Source organism: Ailuropoda melanoleuca, chromosome 11 (assembly GCF_002007445.2).
Source record: "Ailuropoda melanoleuca isolate Jingjing chromosome 11, ASM200744v2, whole genome shotgun sequence".
NCBI classification, from domain to species: Eukaryota; Metazoa; Chordata; class Mammalia; order Carnivora; family Ursidae; genus Ailuropoda; species Ailuropoda melanoleuca.
Window position 1 is genome coordinate 84,111,991 of NC_048228.1, and position 20,313 is coordinate 84,132,303.

Below are 20,313 nucleotides of genomic sequence, written 5' to 3' on the forward strand. Positions count from 1 at the left end.
CCTGACTAATCAACCAAAGTAACACCGTGGCCAAGATTCTGGTGCTTCAAGTGGGTTGAACCAAGCAATCAGTGAACTTACATAATGGAATCTGTGTGAGGCCTAATTTGGCCAGCATGATTCTTAAGTTGCAATTTCTCCAAATTGGAAGAATGCAGAATTAGGCTGGTTGGCTTGCTCGCTTGCTTCTATAGCTGTTTGCATTCATTTTACTTTTTGGTTTTCTTTTTGTTTTGTTTTTCCTGGTTTAAAATCTTTAGGGCTAGGGGAAACAATTGTCTACTTAACCTGTTATCTGGATTGTTTTCTAATATTCCTCTGACTTTTTCTTTATCATATCTTCTTCAATTTATAGACTCAAACAGGAATAACCCAGAGCCATCATAAGTAATAACAAGCTAATACAAAAGAAGAAAGGAAGGGTGGACTAGAGGTGGATACCAGTGAGTGAAAATGCAGAATTCTCAACCCTGGTGTGGTGGGTCTGTCACCAACCAGTGAACGTGTGAAGTCCTGGGGGAAGCCTGAATGCCTTATTGCGTTCTCCAAGGCACTTCACACCAGGGCACTCTGCAGTCTTCTTGGACCCAGATGACAGCTGTATGATTGAATGCCTGTTTAAGTCCTCCAATTATTGTTGAGCTTCTGTCATGTTTCAGGAATTATGCAGATGAATATTGGAGGGTCTATTCCCTCAAGGTGCTTACAACGTAATTTAAGGCAGGAAGACTGACTAAAGCAGGTGATTTTAAACAAATGCAGTGACAGAGCTATGAACAGAGCACTTCTGCAGTCTTGAGAGAAAGGCTCAGGAAAATGTTTCTGGAGAGGGCATTACCTAAACCGAGATCAATTATAGGAGGCAAAGCTCGATTCATTTCGAACGAGGTTAATAGCATCAAGCCAGCATCTATTCCTTAATATATACTTGCACATATATAATATTCATGATATTTAAATGCATATGTATATAAATATATTTTTTTATATTTATGTGTGCAAAATACACATTATGTGCATGTGGTTATATGTGCTTATTTGTATTTATAGAGACACACAAACACACACACACATATGCAGTTCCCATTACTCTTAGAGTTTAATTGGAACAAGTCTTTTAGGGAACAATGAACACCTAGTTTAACCTGGCTCTTCTTTCGTATAATTACCCCCTCCCCACCCTGATCTATTGTGACAAAGAGAAGTCATGGGGGAATAATTGCAAGGTTAACCCCAAGCTTCCAAAGTCTTGCAAGGCTTATGTTCCATTTAATATCATAACTGAAACAGTTAAATGAACTGAGGGCTCACTTGAGATGTGCTATCAGCTGGTGTATTATGTAGGGTAGCATTGAACAAGGTTTTCAAAAGGGCTGTGTTGCCCTGTGGCCACCACCAGAGGGCTCAGCCTGAACTGTTCTTTGAGCAGCACTGGAGCAGTTACTGAAACAAACAAACTTTAAAATGTTTTGCCACAGAAGAGGCTGGGGAGAACATGAGACACACAGGCGAGCTTAAAAAGATGCCACAAGGAGCAGTTACGAGGAAGTGACTAGCAAAGGAAGCAAATGTCAGCTTCTGGAAGTCCCTGTGTCGACAGCTGCTGCTGCTGTGTTCTTCCCCAGGGGCATCTGGAAAATTCTGAGGCACTGCTGTGGGAGCAATGGGAGAAATGGTCATTCAGAGGGTAGCCTGGCCATTTGTCTCCATCACCCTAATATATTACCCTGAAAATCAAGGGGAGGGTTGACAAGGGGGACCTTTCTTTATGTTCCTTATAAAGAACAAATTATTTCTCAACAGGGAAGTCTGGAATAACTAGGATTTTCAAATGAAAGAAAAGATTTTGGATAGACAGAACGGACATGAAGCCTGTCCACTTTTGTCCATTTGTCCACGTGCATAACAGGGTAACTCCTACTTCACCGTGTTGTTTTGAACGTGTAATTAGAATATTTATATTTTAAGACTGTGTGGCAGAAAGAATAACAGCCCCCTAAAGATGCCCACATTCTAATCCCAGATCTGCGAATGTATTACCTTACATGGCAAAAGGGAAGTTGCAGATGTGATTAAATTAAGGCTTTTGAGATGGCAAGGTTATTTCAGAGTAGGAGGGTGGGATCTGTGTAATCATGAAAGGGAGATGAGCAGATCATAGTAAAGAAAAAAAGAGATAAGACGACAGAAGCAAAAGTTGGTGTGATGTGTTTTGAAGATGCAAGAAGGGGCCATGATCCAAGGAGTTCAATGACTGTGGTATCGAAAACCTGGAAAAAAACAAGGAAACAGATTTTTCTTTGGAGTATCCAGAAAGAATGCAGTTAGGCTGATACCGTCATTTTATCCCTGTAAAACTCATTTTAGAATCCTGACCTCTAGAATTATAAGATAATGGGTTTGTGATAATATTTTTAAAGTGGCAATAAGAAACTAATACTATTACAATATCTATCATAGACAAATTTTTCCATAAAAGGATATTATATCATTAATAATTGTTTCATATCATAGGGAATATAGTCTTTCAAAAGTACATGTTTAGGAATCAATACACATTAATTTGTTAATTTATTAGCCACAATTTATAAAATCACCGATACTCTGGATGACGTTTTCAATATACAACTTCTATACCTCTCACCACTATCATCAGTATTACTAATATTTTTCTCATTTGTCATTGGCAATATGATAGACACACTGAGTAATAAATTCAGTCAAAAGTCATTCAATTATTAAAAAATATGTTAAACAAACTGTGTGGTTATCCTCTACCTATCCATCCACAATATCTATTGCGGAACCAACATCGCATAAATAGTTAATTTCAGTTATTATTTATTGATTTCCTATTTTAACATATACTATTTCTATATTCCCCCTTCTTTTAACACAGACTAGCATTATTGTTCCTATTTTTTTCCATTTGCTATTTAGAATCAACATGGGTGTCAAAATCTGTTCTTTATTAATCAGGGTTCTGGTTAGGGTACAAAATGGAAAAATGCCTAGTTTCTCTTATACTTTTCTTCTCACTTTTGATATTCTTGATTTATTTTTTTCTCAAATAGTTCTGACCTTCTTTTAATAATAGCAACTTATTTTTCTTCCTTCAATGCTCTTTGTTTACTCGTGGTCATTCCATGGCATCTTAAAAGGGACAAGACCCTTGTTTCTTCTAAATATTTTCAACTTATGTTACTAAGAAAGAAGTATATTAGACAAAGTTAAACAGGTTTATTTATATAATACATATAGACAATGTGTTTCCAAAGCTCTTGACCATCTGGAGATTAACATATGGCATGCATACTAATTGTAGCCACTCCTATAATTCACAAAACAGTGCTTGGAGCCTGATTCTAGCCCATTTTTGTGATGATCACATTTTCTGAATGAGAAATCAAAGATTTATCATCTGACTTTTTTTTTTCGAATTTATTTCTACACAAAGTTTTTGAAAGATAAAGCCTTAACTCACAAAATTAACTTCCATATTGACACACTTCTTTAATTGTACCACTCTATCCTTGGCTGTCAGCGTGATGAAAGCTAAGACAATTGATTCATTTTTATGTTGACTGTACCAAACAACATACCAGAATATGGGAGAACTCAATTTATAGATGTTAAATCAACTTGGTAAATCACTTTACTGTATGAAATACTACTATATAAAATAGGATGAGCCATCATGAAAATAATCAAGATGAAATTTACTTGGATGGAAATGAATAGTACAATATTAGTTATTCATTAGCTGTTATTGACTGCATGTGGTTTTAACTCTAAGGAAGCTAATTATCTGGTGCTGGTCCCTCTCTAATATTCATACATCTAATTAAACGTAAAATTGTCATAGTCTGATAAGGCGCCTTACCAATCACACATTTATGCCAAATTTGTTCTCCTTTTTCAGTCTTTCGCTTTTCGCTTAGGTTCTTCCTGATGCTGATAAATGCCTGTCTACTTATTTTTTGTTTAAAGGTGGCCTGAGCATATAATGTTCTGTTCTCAGTTTCTGATTTTCTAGAATATCTTCCTCAACTCCTTGAATATATACTAATCTATTTTTTCCTTGAACTTATGCTGTTTGTAACTATATCCTTTATGATTATATCTTATTTCTTGATTATCCATTGCCTAGCTATTTGCTCCAACTGCTATCTGTTAGCAAGTTCTTATTTCCTATTTTAATAAGTTACATTTCTCAAGAATAAGAAAAATGCTTTGTTCCTTTTTTATGAAATTCTCAAGCGGTCTGAGATTATGTCTACTTTATTCATCTTAATTCACCACCGGTATCACAAAGTAGGTGTTCAGGAAATACTTACGGAATCAGTGATGATGTTAATTACCCTATTTATCAGCATTTCATCAGTGTAATTGCTGAGAGGCTAGGTTTACCACAGCAAATGTAGGAATCTTTGCAATTTTACACACTTCTCCACATTAGGAAGAGAAAAAAACTCTTGAGAATTATGTCTTGGCTCCAACTCTATCAACAAATCTTATCTCTGTTTCATATTCTACTGATTGATTTTGCCCATGAGATTAAAATGTGCTAGGAAAACAGGCTGCTTGATGCCAACAGGAAGGGAATATACATATGCATAAAAGAGATGGGAAACCAGTAGCTCAGGAACCCAGTGGACGCATAAATGTCTTGGAGTTCCTTGCTTACAAACAAATTATAATTTTAATATGTATAATTCTTTTATTACTTAGAACTGAAAAGTAAAACTTAAAGTACTTTTTAAAGATTATGGAATTACTGTGTTTACTATAGAAAACTTAGATTACCCAAATGCAATTTTCTTGAACAGAAGGTAAAAGAGTGATTTAATTGCATTCATTTACAAACTGAGAACCTAGCTCCTCCTCTCCATAATCTGAATGAAAATATTTTAGGAGCATAAACCCATCAAATTTGGCTTTCTAATAATGATCATTAACTCTTAGAAACTTAGAGTTCTGTCCACTCATGAGCATGAAAGTTCACATCTAAGATGCTAAAATTAAACATCATTTATCATACTTGGCTCATGTATAAGGATTACATTTTTGCAATTGAGGTTTGATTCAGTAAATGATTACGCTTTTTAAAAAATTAGCTTGGTGATAGGGAGAACTTTTTATTATTTTGCTCTGATTTAATAGGTTGAATTTGTCAGTCATTAGGGAAATGATTTTACTCCTTAAAAAAGTATAATGCCATATACTGGGAAGGAATGAATCTTGCTTTTTCCGTTTATCTGTTCAGCTCAATCAAATGAATTAGAAAGTGTTCTACCTGTTGATTGTAATGTTTCTCTAATTTGAAAATTGAGGAAAGGACCCAGGAGCCCTACTAAATATGATTTTAGTTTCTGATTTGCCTCAAAAGTGTCCATGTTTCAAAGGGCTTATCTAAAATCATGTTCATGAACACTGAACTTAATCATTCTCATCTGAATCCATCTTGACAGTTGCTTCTAAATTGATTTTAATATGAGATCATTTTATCAGAAAATGACTACAATATTTTAGATTGCTGAGAGAATGTTGAGGGCAGGAAATAAAAGCTATCTTTCTAATCCCTCTGGTAACATATATGAGTTCTAATAAAAACATTATATAAATCCCTTTGTTTTATTTTCTAAAAAAAGTCCCAAATTTAATTTAAATGTTTTCGTTATTTTCTTGTGGTCAAACTTATAAACCTATAAAACAAACGAACAAAGCACTCTCCAGTTTGAAATAATATTATTCCTCACATCCTAGTTTTCTTTATTATTGCTTAGGTTTGTTCTATATTTGGCTTTCCTCACCATACTTTTTTGTTTCATACTATAGTTCTGTTTGTTTGCTTTTTAATATCCTGGTATGTCTTTCAGCTCCCCTGAGTGTTCAGAAAATCTTTTTGTTTACTAGTGCTATTTTTGGTTGTTGTTGATATAATTGCTATTATTATTTTTAATCTCATTAGAATTGCTTTAGAGTTGAATAACCATTTTGGGTAAATTCTTCTTTTAATTTTGGTTGTTGTTTCCTAATTTTTAGAATCATTAAAATACTACAAACATGAATGCTTCATTTGAAAGAGTTTGAAAAATCATACAATGTTGGAGTCATTAAAAACCTTATGGATTTGATCATTTGGGCCTCTTCTGTTACAGAGATAGAAATATGGGCCTTGTAAAGCTAAGAGACTTATAATCACCGGTGTTTGGTTTAGAAACTAAAATCCTGGTTCCCTAAATCTAAATCTTTCCCTAAAACTTGTTTTGAAATGGCTATTGTTGCATAAAACACTTAAAAGCAATTATGCTACATTTCTACCCCTTCTGTGTTACAAGAATTTCAGTTATCTTGAAAATAACTGATTAACAATCTTTAAGATGGCAATTACAAAAAATGGGGAGAAACTTCTGTAAAAGCCTTCTGTTATAGATATGCTTAATCATATGAAAACATTAACACTAGTGAGGCTGGCCTTTTCCTTTCCTTTTCTATGATTTAATAAACTGAATACTTACATCTGATAATTTTTCCTATCTTTTCATTCAAAACAATAGATTTTTTTAATAGAGAAAGGAAAACTGGATATAACTGAACAAAAGCAAAAATGTTTTACAACAGAGCCTCATTGTCTATAGACAATATAAGAATATAAGAATAATAAGAACAATAAGAACAATATAAGAATTATAAGATGACTAATATGTTTTCATTATTTTTAAATACTTTAAAATAATTTCTCAGTGAGATGAGAGGGGGAGAGAATTAAGTACCAAATTCATTTCCATGAATTAGGATCTTTTGAAATTGCAGATTTAGGGGTGTATGGGTGACTCAATCAGTGAAGCGTCTGCCTTCGACTCAGGTCATGATCCCAGAGTCCTGGGATCCTGTCCCACATTGAGCTCCCTGCTCAGCTCTGAGTCTGCTTCTCCCTCTCCCTCTGCTCTTCCCCCTGCCCCTCCCCGCTCACATGCACTTGCACACATGCTCCCTCTCCCTCTTTCAGATAAACACATAAAATCTTAAAAAAAAAAAAAAGGAACTATAGATTTAAAGAGCTTGATATCCCCTTGTGGCAGGAATAAAATGTATTCAACCCACACAAAAAAGTCCCTTTATTTAAAAAAATAAATCTAATTGTTCTGTCATTCCTATTCCAATTGACAGAGATGGACAATGACATGCAGGATCGAAAGGCAAACTCTTTACTTAAAGGTGATTTAGTATCTCTCAGTTTAAAGCAATATTCTTTTGTTTACCTGTCTTCGGGTATATGCAGTCTTTCAATATTTCTAACTTCTTATGCTCCATTCTTCCCAATATATGGAAGCTTATTCAGGCAGGAATACTTCCTCAATGATTATGGACATACAATACCTGATGAATTGAAATTGACATATGTAACTAACACATATTAACATTATTTTATTAGTAACAAATGTTAACGGTAGTAACATATATACTACATATTGTATTAAAAATAAATGTAGTTGGATATAATCAAGTGTTGATTAGAAAGATAAAGATGCAAGATTTCAAAAATTTTTTTCAAAGACACAGTTATAGGGGGTATTTGGTCTAAGTTGTCATGAGTAATGAATAACGAGTAATGACAGGAGAGGCAGATGGTGCTCTGTGTTATGGGTCCAGGAGCAGTTGAAAATGAAAGGTAGAATTCTGCATTGTACCTATGAATTGAATTAGATTGAGCAGTGATTCCTACCAGGAGAAGAAATAACTTTTATTGTGTGACAGGATGTACATTGTTATGTCTTCAGCCATCTAAGGCTAGAATTGAGAAGAGGAAAAACAAGATACTAGAAACTCTATAATGGGAATTGAAAATGGAAGTACAATATTATTCATTGAAATAAAGTCCAGGCAGGATTTTTTATGAGTAGAAGAATAAGCTTTGAAGAAGGAAACACCTTTGGCTTAATTATGAAAGACCTTAGTACTCTTGCAAGAGACACTGTTTATTTCAACCATAGCATCAGGGTGACAAATGGCAAAATGGTGATTTCAGAGAAGTGAGTTCTTAGTCTTTTCTCATTTTTCTGTTGAGAATAATATATTCATATTTATATATTATATAAATAGTGCAAAAATTATGTATTATTTATGTCTATTTATATCTAAAATATTCCTTTTCCTTCTCATTATTTTTAAATTCATGAATCACTTGGCAACTCTTCCACTTTTAGTTTTCTGTTGTTAAAAGATAAACTGAAGCATACTAAGCATCTTAAGAGTTTATTTGAACAAAAAATTGATCAGAATTGGACAGAGCCAAACTGTAAGTGGGGAAGCAAAGGAAAGAAATTACTGATTGGCTGCAGCTTAAAGACTAATTGGCTGTTTGTGATTGGTTGTCCTTAGGCTTTGATTTTGTAAGTGCATTTATAGGCTTAGATTTTGGTTTGCTTACATAGGCTAACATGGCATTCGAGCCATCTAAATCTTAATGACCTCCTTGTTTAATTTTTTTTTAACACTGTCTTGTAAAATCTAGCCTTCTCAGGTTTTATCATGGCATCCGAGGTTTTCATATTATATTAATTAATTGATTGATTATTAACATTAATATAATTACATTTATATTATAATAAATTATAATTAATTAATATATTCCTGCTGTTGTTTTCTCAAAGTTTCTTTGTTTTTTAGAAAGGAGAATGGTGTCAAAGATAAACCAAACCTCGGGGTGCCTGGGTAGGTCAGTTGGTTAAGCATCTGCCTTTGGCTCAGGTCATGATTTCAGGGTCCTGGGATCCAGCTCCACATTGGACTCCTGCTCAACAGGGAACCTGCTTCTTCCTCTCCCTCTGCCTGCCACTCCCCCTGCTTGTTCTCACTTTCTCTGTCAAATAAACAAATAAAATCTTTTTAAAAAATAAATAAAACCAGACACTAGTTAAAGTGGTAAGGTCAGGTTTTAATCAGTAATGTGTTATAGCAATAAGGAAAAGAGTCTGAAGTGAACTGAACTCCAATTTGTACAGAAATGGGCCTTCTAAAGGAAGGGTGAGGGAGTAGCCAACAGGGTGAACAGGGGCTCAATAGAGTCAGGGAAGTGAAAAATCGCAAATGGGAAAGGGGGAAACTCAATTGATTTTGCTGCTAACTGGTGCTCATCGAAGCTCGGCTCCTACTCTCCTACAAAGACTGAGAGACAAGGATCCTGTCTTTGGTCGTTGGCTGGAAAAAAAATATAAAATTCTCATGGAAGTCTTGAGTTTTCTCAGGCAGGCACTTACAAGGAGATTAGGGTCATCTTAGGGGCATGGCCTTGAGTTATTAGAAACTATGCTAGTGTTTTGTTCAGGTCTTTATAGGACAAGGCGGAAGCCTAGTCAAGAAGCCATCAAAGGATGCTTGATAAAGTTTGGTCAATGAAAAAAATATTTGTCAGTGGATTCATAAGACATCTTTGGCAGGACTTGGTTAAGAATAGTGTCCAACTACCATTGCGATGGTAAATTTTATTTATCAATTTGGCAAAGCTATGGTGCCCAGTTGTCTGGTCAAACACTAGTCTAGGCATTGCTATGAAGCTATTTTGTTGCTGTGATTGATATTTATAATCAGTTTAAGTAGATTACCTATGACAATGTGGGTGGGACTCTTCCACTCCATTGCGGCCCTTCCTGCAAAGACTGGTGTTTCCTGAGGAAGAAGGAATCGAATCCTGTAATTGAAATACTGCCTGATTTTTAGCCTGCCAACCTGAACTACAAATCCTGAACTTCGCAGTTCCCACAATCACATGAACCAATTCCTTAAAGTAAATCTCTCTCTCTCTCATTTTCTGTCTCTTTCTCTCTTTCCAAATATATATATTCTACTGGTTCTATTTCTCTGGTGTTAAAAGATAAACTGATGCATATTGAAAATCTTAAGAGTTAATTTGAGCAAAAGTTGATTCAAATTGATCTAGCAGTTAAAAAGGAGCCCAAGGAGCTGTGCAAACTGAGACTTTTACAGGCAGAAGGGATCAGAGATAAGGAAGTTACACTAGGTAATAAAGCAGATTGGTTAGGGCAAGGTTACTTTCTATCAGACAGATTATCCAACTAGTGCTAATTAGGCAATTCCTAATTATCTGGTTTAAGGTTCCATTTTTGGGACAACCAAAACTGTAATTAATTCAAGTCTCTGGTGATATGGAGCTTAGGATGAACAACTCCATTTGGGGCCTTTGGTCAAATTGTTTTTAACACTGGAGAACACTGACTGGTTAATGGACTCAAGAAATTGACTGAAATTTTAATAAGAGCCAGTTTCCAGGTTTGCAGATCAGATGAATTAACATGAGCAATGAAATTTCATTAAAAAGATACTGCATAACATCCTTTTGGCAACATACAAAATATTAAGGGTTCCTGGGCTGGCTCAGTTCATAGAAATTTCAATTCAACTTTCTATTGGTTCTAAGGGAGTGAGACAACTTTTAAGGAAGTTGTTTAATGTTAAAAAAGTTACAGGTCCTGAGAATACTACAACTGGTACAAAGACATAAAAAGGAAGGGGGGAAACATACCAATGTAAAACTTACTTCTTTGGATCCTCTTCAGTTTTGATCTGTTTGTTACTCTCTCTAGGTTTCTGCTACTGTCTACTTCCCTATTCTCTTCACTAGTACACATGCTTCAGAAATGTCCTCTTCTATTTTTCAATGTATTGGATATCATCCAGAATACTGCTGGCTATTGCTTCTGAAGGACTTTGCAAAAATGTTGATCTTTAAGACAAACATACTATGCAAAATGATTTTATTTCGGGTTCTGAAACCAATCAAAATGAAGCATGAAGGGGGTGGATAATTTATGAAAAGTGATGTGCATTTACTTAACCCAAGAATGGAGAAATTATTTTCTCTAAGCTTGTTTGCTCTCTCAATCCACATCCTGAATTTTTATATCTTTGTCAGTTTCATTTGTCATAAGAAAATATCCCAGTATAGTATTCTCACACCATCAATTGGCCTTTTGCATAAAACAGGTAAAGATACATGTTAGGTTGAAAAAAAAAAAATGAAGGCATCAGGCTACTAGAAATATGCAGATATTTTGTTTCCCAAAGTCTCAATAGAAAGAATTTTAACCTGTCTCCCAAAAGAGCCAATTTTAAGCTCTTGTTAAAAACAACACAACAAATGGAGTTGCTTATGCTAAGCCCCACATCACCAAACCAAGAGTTAACTTAATTACAGTTTTGGCTCTCCCAGAAAAGGAATTTTAAATGAGCTAATCAGGAATTGCTTAGTCAGCACCAATGAAGGAATCTGCCTGATAGGCCCCTTACATGCCCTGAAGGAAATGACCCTTTTTGCTAGCATAACTTCATTGTTCCCACTCTCTGCTGCCCATGAAAGTCTTTCATTTTGTACAGCTCCTTGGAGCTCCTTTCTTTCTGCTAAATTGGATGCTATCCAATTCATGAATCATTGAATATAACTAATAAGACCTTTACAATTTATTCAGTTGCATTTTGTTTTTTAACACTCTAAATACCTCGGCTTTAAGGTAAACAAATGAAATGCATAGGGTCACAAGGAAGCATTATGCAATAAGATGTATCCATTCATCTATTATTTTATTGTTACATTAATTCTGTACCAGCAACTTTATGACTCTATAACAGGTGTATCAATTTTTCTATAAGTGATGTTTTCATTTATCTAATTCCCCCCTCAAGAAGTAGATGATGTCTAGATTGTTTTCTTTTAAAATTACGAATTAATTCAACAATTGTAGTTTCACAGAAAGTCAACTTACCTTGAACAGAAATATTGAAAGAAGAATGAATTTTGTCTTCAAAGCATTTCAAAACCCTGAATTCATGAAGCAAATCTAAAAATACCCAAACAGGATATAAGAAGCCAGCCCTGTACACAAGCACACCCAAAGGCGCTGAAGATAAGTTGAGTGAAAATTCTTACTGTGGCAGGTAAAGTTTCCTAAAACAACACATATCACTTGCATTTTATTTTACTTTACTTTATTTTTTTTTTTTACTAATGACAATCACTAAATGAGATATTGTAATACTGTAAGAATCGGAAAAATAAAATGAGTTGTAGTGAATTTCAATTAATTTCAGGGCAATATTAAACACTTAACAAGGCAGCAGATAAACATGTTTTGTCTAATGACATTCAAGCCCAGCATGTATCTTATTATTATGAAAAATGAGTTTCCTAAATTCAAAGATCCTGCTGGATTACAGCTGGTTTGGCATAAAGATAATTTTGGAATTCAGCTTTAAGAATCATGCTTGATGAGAAGTATTCTACCATGAAGACTTATTTTGATAAAGTGTTTTATTACATTAGAGAATCTTACAGTCACAAGTCTTCTTTGAGATCACCATGGATTTTCAGGATGAGAAATTTGAGCCCATTACTGATAATTTCAAAATTATATATTAATGTCAGTTCAGACTTAAACAGTTGCAAGAATAGTGCTCAAAAAAGTCCATGTGTTCTTTGTACAGTTTCCCCAAGTGTTGATGTGCTGCTAGATATGCTTTAGCTTTTGTTATGCTTTCTTTGTGTGTATCTGTTAATGCGTCTGTATGTGTACATACAATTACTTTCCTGAATCATTGGAAGGTAAGTTGGATGGCCCTTTACCTCTACATAGTTCAGTGTTTATTTCCTAAAAACGCAGGCATTTTTTTGCATAACCACAGTAAAATTATCAAAGTCAAGAGATTTAATACTGGTACAGTATTATCTAAGCCAAAATCCATACACAGATTTTGTCAATTTTAAAAATAATATCCTTTATAGCAAAAGTAAACTAGGATTATGAATCACGTTTGTCACATGTCTTTAGTTTCTTTAATCTGATACAGTTCCTGAGTCTTTCTTTGTACTTTGGACAGTGACATGTTCAAGGAATTCAGCCTAGTTATTTTGCAGAATGTCCCTCAATTTGGGTTTATCTGATGTTTCCTCATGACTAGATTCAAGTTATGTTCCCTGGGGGCAGAATTACAACAAAGCTGATGTTGTATCTTTCTTGGCACCTTGTATGAGTAGGCAGAAAATGTTAGTGTGTTAGAATATTGGTGGTGTTAATTTAATACTTGGCTAAATTGCTGTCTGCCAGGTTTCTATATCATAAAGTTATGATTTTGTTCTTTTTAATTAATAAATATCTTGTGGAGAGATTCTGAAATTATGTGAATATCTTAATATTTCTCAAAGTTTCTACAAGTTTTAGCATCTATGATGGCTCATCCATAAATCAACTTTTATTACCATGGTTGACAAATTGGAATTTATTTTCTAATGCTGTCACTCTGTTTATATTTATTAGTTGGTTTTCTGTCATAAGGAAGAGTTTTCCTTCCTTATCAATTATCTATCTATCAATTACAGTCTATCATCATCATCATCATCTCTTGTGGATCCTTAGAATTATTTTATTAAGTAGATTATAATCCTTTGCTGTCATTTTTTAGTTTGAGACTCAAATTGTCCCAGATTTCACTAGTTTATGCCCCTTTGAGCTGACTCCTGCTCTTTTTTACCTATCCCCATCATATCTTTTAATACTTGCCTGTTTTCTGACACATCAGGCTTTTCCAGGATTATCTTGTTATTTTTTCAGCCATGTCTCTGGATTCAGACATTTCTTCACAGCTTCCTTTTTGAGGAGAATGATATTTCAAAACCAAGATAGAAGTACTGTGTGTTCATTACTTATGGGTTTTTATTGCTTAGTATACTTAGCTGATAGAACTAGGAAATTATGTAAGGTGCGTGCATGTGTGCATGCACACACACACTCTCCATACGCTTGTTTCTACTTCTATATCTAATTGTCCACTGTTTCTACTTCTATATCTAATTGTCCATATATATTGGAAGCTAGGGTAACCTCAGTTCCAACTCAACACCACATAGTTTATTCTATCTTTTTCCCTTCTGCATTATAACACCTTCTCTGACAAAGCTAGTTCTCATCAGCCACAACATATCTACATATTTGCTTAGTCCTAAAATTTATAGAAAAATTAGTCTTTAAAATTATATGTATATGTATATACTGCTTTTAGCTTGAGTCACGTAGTCCAAATAATGTGTTCAAAATATACTTGGGCTACTTTCTTCCCACCCACTCTTCTATGTACTTATTAACTTAAAATACAGCTCAACTTACTATTTAACTTGTTTTTGTTTGTATTCAATTTTAGGGTTTCTTTCAAACTCTGAGTTTAATTTTTTTTCTTTGAGTATTTGAAACAACAGTATGTTTTCAAAATCAGGATTGTACAAAAAAAATAATAAATCTGGAGATGTGCTACTCCCTCATTCTCATCCTTCTATTTCTTGTTCTCATCCATTACTTACACTTAGCCAATCTCATTAATCTCTGACTTACACATATGTTATTTCAATTGTTAAATTTCTAAGAGCTGAACTCAGTCATTTTTCCCGATATCAATTCCACTAAAATAGGTTATTTCAGTGGATTAAATGATTGTGTTCTTAATATTAGGGTGTAGAGGAAGATGCATGTGTTTTGGAGTGACCAGAACAGTCTTAAGTTTGGATTAATATTTCTATTTACTAATTGTGCAAGATTCTTATCTTTTCTGACACACATTTTTTTTAAAAATGAGATTATTAATTTTATAAAGTTGCATGTATGTGGAAAATAATCTACGTAATTTGCCTAATACTCAATACTCAGTATTTAGATTTTTCTCAATAATTGACAGTTGCAATTATTTCTGGTACTAACATCATTTTAAAAGTAACAATGCATGTTCTGCTTCCTACAAACACATGATATTCATTAGCAAATCAATATAACAGCCTACCAATAAATTGTTATTGAATCCTTAAAATGCATCTTGTTTTACTGATGAGAAAACTGAGGTTCAGAAAATTATGCCAAAAAGCTTAATGACACTGTGTCATTAATGTAAGATCCAGGCCTAAATGGTGATTTTTTTTTCAATCAAGGAAATATTCAATCTAGGAAATCTACCAAATTTTGCTAACTTTTCACTGGGAGGTAAATGACTTTTTTGTTCAATGTCTGGAATTAGAATACTCTAAAATAGCTCCATGGGTTCCATTTATGTAAGGAATTTGAAATCCAGATGGAGAAAGACAGAGAATGCATGTAGATTTGCTCCCTATATGCATCTCATAAATGCTGTGGTTTTCACTGAAAAATAAGACAGACTTCATGAAAGGGGAATTCAACTATACTTGTCAAAAAAAAAAAAAAAGAAAGAAATTAGAAAAAAATTCTCTCATATAGAGAATGATAGGTTCATTTTCAAATTTTATATTTTGACATTTAGTTAAAGTGTCTTTGCAATTAAGGGTATTCATAGAATATGATAACATTACTAACATGATATTCAAAAGTGCTATTTATTTTATGAAGTGCACAATTTATCTCTTAGTCTCTGGGGTTGACTCTAGAATGTAGAAATAACCACTTAACTACATTACTATGGAAACTTCAGGAAACTTTCTACTTTAATATTTGAAGGACATTTACCAGAGACATAAGGTCACCAGAATCCTCCAGTTTAGTTTGTATGAGTAGAAGCACTCAGGTCAGCCACTGACAATTTCTCTCAATTAGGAAACACAATAAGGTATGCAAGTAATATGTACCTGAGAAAAAGTACATTCTGCCCTGGACATGCAAGCTTTAGTGACATTTTAAGTAGAAAGGTTGAAGGAATCAAGTCCATTTTGGAGTAATTTTATAAGCTGAAGTAAGATCGATCCATTCTCCAACAGGAAGCTTCTAGACCATAGTAAAAATAAAAGCAGTTTATTAAAGTGATGTAATGCTACAAAAATCTATGTTTTGGTCAGGAGAAAACCCTGAACTTAAAACATCGCTAAGACAGTATTTCACTCAATTCTCCACTGAGAGTATGTGAGCGTGAGTGAGCGTGTGGACAAAAGAATTTCCTTGCTATTACTGAAGGGGAGTAATTAGTTGGCTTGTTTTGTATCCTTGCCCTAGATCTGCAGCCATGGATAAGAATCTTGCTTACTCTTAGGGGACAATGGTTCATTCTTCTTTGCAACGCATTTTTTAAAGACACTTATTGTTTATGTACGAGTCTGAAGTATCTGTAGTGATTAGAACATTTGGTCAAGGGGGAGCATTGCCCTTTCTTCCTCTGCAGCATAAGGAGAACCGAGCAGGGGTCCACAATGACCAGCTTTTTCTGTAGAGAGAACTTGAAACTGTCAACTGGTTTATTGGCAAATGTTCCATTCATGTGAGTCTACTTGCTTTCATGTCTGTTTTCATTTACTGAATACAAGTAAATACTTCTACTAGGAAGAAGTTTTTAGCTACAACGAAAAATGTATTTAATAAATGCTCATCATAGAAGGTCATTTTTATGTTTTCCATTTTCATTGAATAATATAAGCAAGCAATGATTTGGCAGAATTGAAAAGCTTTCTGAAACCCATGGTCAGTGAAAAACTAAAAGCTGCCCTGGGGCACATCTTTATGAAAACAATTAACAAGACTTTTTCCCCCTAGAATTAGATTTTGCCATTTAATGAAAAATAATTCATGCGGATTCAATCAACCAAAATATAACAGTGTTTACTTAGCTATTACCTTTAAAAGTGGTTTTTAACCTTGAATAGAAATACCTTGAGTCAGGGAAATTTGACTCCCCAGGGAGCATTTTAGGAAGAGTCACTCTGAAAAGTGGAGTTAAAGTCATTTTGGTCCACGAAGCGCACTTTGATCATTAACTTGGAACCCTTATCACAAGAAAATCCAATATTCAAAGCAGTACTGGGGGAGAAATGAAATACAAAGGAAATAACGCTACTCTCTTTGAAGTGGATTTCAGTTAGAGTTTGGCACATGCTGAAAACAGTACTCACTCTGAACGCTTTCTTTCTTTATATCCCCCCGTGGGACAATAATATTAACGGTTGCATTGTGTATGCAGATTTTCTAAAATGATTGCCCCAGTGCCAAATTATTTTCCTGGTGGTGATTTAGACTTGGGGGGGAGGCACGCTAATTCTTTCTGTCTACCAGAGAGTGTATAGGGTACATTCTTATTAGAAATTCAGTTTGTTCCATAAGGATCTCAAAATTGTCACCTTCCCCCATTCTTTCTCTCTCATTTTCTCTCATTCTTTCTCTCCTCCATCTCAGCCCCAATCCCATTTCCCCATTCATGATGGATAGATACATTTCAGAGGTCTCCTTGAAAGGGTGAGTGGAAAGAGCATGACAAACATAAATTTTAATCCTAGATGTTTTCCTGCAAGTTCTGTGATGTCAATGATACTCTACTTTTGACTGTTTCTTTCTTTTTTAAGGGAGAACAGTAATTACAGAACTTTTGTGAGTCCTAACTGAAACAGCATATATGATTTGTTCAGCACAATATTGGTAAAGAATAATCTCGATTCATTTTTCCTTGACATAGCAAAGAACCATGGAAAATATAACATTCCAGGCCTCACTGAGTGCAAATAGTTGTTATATGCTCTTGCAATTGTGTGTATTTGTGTATAATGTCAGTAAATGACAACGATGTGCATTTATTCATATAACCTAGTTCACAATTTACATGACAATAGAGATATATCTCTTTTGTATGTTGGTTTTTATGCTTTTTTTTTTAGGTCATATTTCATTCCAAATCTGTAAGAACACAGCCTTAGATCCTCACACTGTCTGAAAAGAGGCAGCCTGCTTTACATCATGCTGTTCTATAACTAACACCATTTCAAGGGAAGTACTGTAATAATAATCAGGGAGTATATATAGATTTCTTCTATTTATTTATATTTATGCAACTTTATAATGTGCTTCCTTTATTTTCTCATTAGACTACAATGAGTTTTGATGTCATTTCTTTTCATTTTGCAACTATCCATATTCTCTACAATTTGAACATCTGTATGATGTTCTATATTCTGTGGTTACTTGCTCTTAATCACACCTCTGCCAGTGACCTTGAGCAATTTTTATCTCTTTATATCTGTTTCCACATTTGTAATGCTATGATTAGAAACTCTTATTTTCCCCTAAAGAGACATAAGTGTAAGGCATTTAAAATTGTTGGAAGAGGATTGATGATCAAAAAATAAAATGTAAATAAAACCTGTATTTATTTCTATCACAGGCTTTGAAAGTGTTATGATTCCAGAAATGTCAGGGAAGCTGTGAGTTGTAAGGTAGTAAACTGAAGTGGAAATATCAAGTTGATATATCTTATTTTCATACCTGGGATACAAAGTTACTGTTAAGATTTCAAAGTCAAGGCTGTATGCCTTATGCTATACTCTCAGGAGTGAGAATAGTTATTTTAGAAGTTGTCTATGAATGGGTTCTAGACCCCACAGATAGAACTGTAAAATTTCCTACACCCTGATTACAGACCTACATAAACACAGTGATTGAGGAAATTTGAAGTCAGATGATTAAAAGACTATCTGTAGCCGAAACAATATTCTTACTTTGTTTTGGCCTTCATTTGCTCTTTATGGAGACAACATTATACCAGTTCTTTATTTTAATTTAATAAACTGAGAGTTAATGAAGATTACTTTTTAAAAATAAATTGCTATTTTCACAACTCACATATTTAAAACTTCATCAGAATACAGTCTCCTGTTAAACTATTTTTCTTTTTTAAAATTAAGACTTTATGGCACAATCTCCCGCCTACTTTTTTCCTAGAAATTAGTCTTTTTTTTTTTAATGTAGTGTTCAATGATATATTATTTGCGTGCAACACCCAGTGCACATTACAACACGTGCCCTCCTTAATACCCATCACCGGGCTACTCCATCCCCTCACCCCTCTACCCCTGAAACCCTCAGATTGTTTCCTGGAGTCCATAGTCTCTCCTGGATCCTCTCCCTCTCTGATTCCCTCCTCCTTCAGATTTCCCTTCCTTCCCCTAATGTCCTCTGTGCTATTGCTTATGTTCCACTTATGAGTGAAACCATATGATAACTGTCTTTCTTTGCTGGACTTAAAGAAATTAGTCCTTTTTTTAAAAATGTCAGTCAGTTATACCTGTCTCCATGGTAGTGTCTTATACAGAGTCTCCTTTACAGTTTTCTTGCGGAACATGTCCCCTTCTTCCTTCTCTGCTCATTACCCTCTTGTTATAGACAAATCTCCGTGAAGTCATTTGCCAACACCTCCTTTCTGTCTTTGCCTGCTATTAGTATGGCACCGGCGGTGGCAAACGTCAGGACTGCCGTTGGGTACACAGCTTCCGGTTCTGAGAGTGCGCGGGTGTTGCGTGACTCAGCGCGGAAGTTACAGAACGGCGTATTTCCCATCTCGAGAAGTAATTTGTTATGTGTACATTGAAGCACTTCTAATGTTATTCCTTGACTCGNAAGTCATTTGCCAACACCTCCTTTCTGTCTTTGCCTGCTATTAGTATGGCACCGGCGGTGGCAAACGTCAGGACTGCCGTTGGGTACACAGCTTCCAGGTTCTGAGAGTGCGCGGGTGTTGCGTGACTCAGCGCGGAAGTTACAGAACGGCGTATTTCCCATCTCCAGAAGTAATATGTTATGTGTACATTGAAGCACTTCTAATGTTATTCCTTGACTCGTGAAAGGCATTTCTTTCAGTTTTTCATCTCCTATGTATTCACAGATACTTAAACCCAGTCTAATTGGTTTAAAGGAAGCCATGCTTCATATCCCTCTTACCTTCCTTCCCACTAGCACTCAGTTACTAGTTTAGACAAATGAGCATCAGTAATGACAGTCCCATGGAAATCAATGACTATAATTGTTAATTTTGGGTAAAAAATGAGGAATCGTGCCAGGGCATGATGCTAAGTATCTTTCTAATAATGGTTATTAAGATCTAACTAAATAAAAACAAACAAAACAAAAATTGCTGCAACCATTAGAAGTGATCAAATATTCAATCAATATTGTTTTATAAAATTAAAAAGATATGAATTCCTTAGACATTGTTGTATTATCCACTAATTTATNTTCCTCTCCCACTCCCCCTGCTTGTGTTCCCTCTCTCGCTGGCTGTCTCTATCTCTGTCAAATAAATAAATAAAATCTTTAAAAAAAAAAAAGATCTAACTAAATAAAAACAAACAAACAAAACAAAAACNAAAATGAGGAATCGTGCCAGGGCATGATGCTAAGTATCTTTCTAATAATGGTTATTAAGATCTAACTAAATAAAAACAAACAAAACAAAAATTGCTGCAACCATTAGAAGTGATCAAATATTCAATCAATATTGTTTTATAAAATTAAAAAGATATGAATTCCTTAGACA

The 20,313-nt window shown here is 34.5% G+C and overlaps 1 long non-coding RNA gene across 2 annotated transcripts; it reads right to left on the bottom strand.

Moving 5' to 3' along the window:
- Window positions 1-2,099: 2,099 nt before the first annotated feature.
- On the bottom strand, window positions 2,100-19,207 carry LOC109490703. 2 transcript variants are annotated; one of them, XR_004628659.1, is made up of 4 exons: window positions 19,066-19,207; window positions 9,609-9,672; window positions 7,266-7,383; window positions 2,100-2,270 (listed from the first exon to the last, which is right to left on the bottom strand). It is a non-coding gene; the product is annotated as an uncharacterized LOC109490703 (long non-coding RNA). The 2 variants fall into 2 exon arrangements; XR_004628658.1 differs by lacking the exon at window positions 19,066-19,207 and adding an exon at window positions 11,784-11,840.
- Window positions 19,208-20,313: the final 1,106 nt, after the last annotated feature.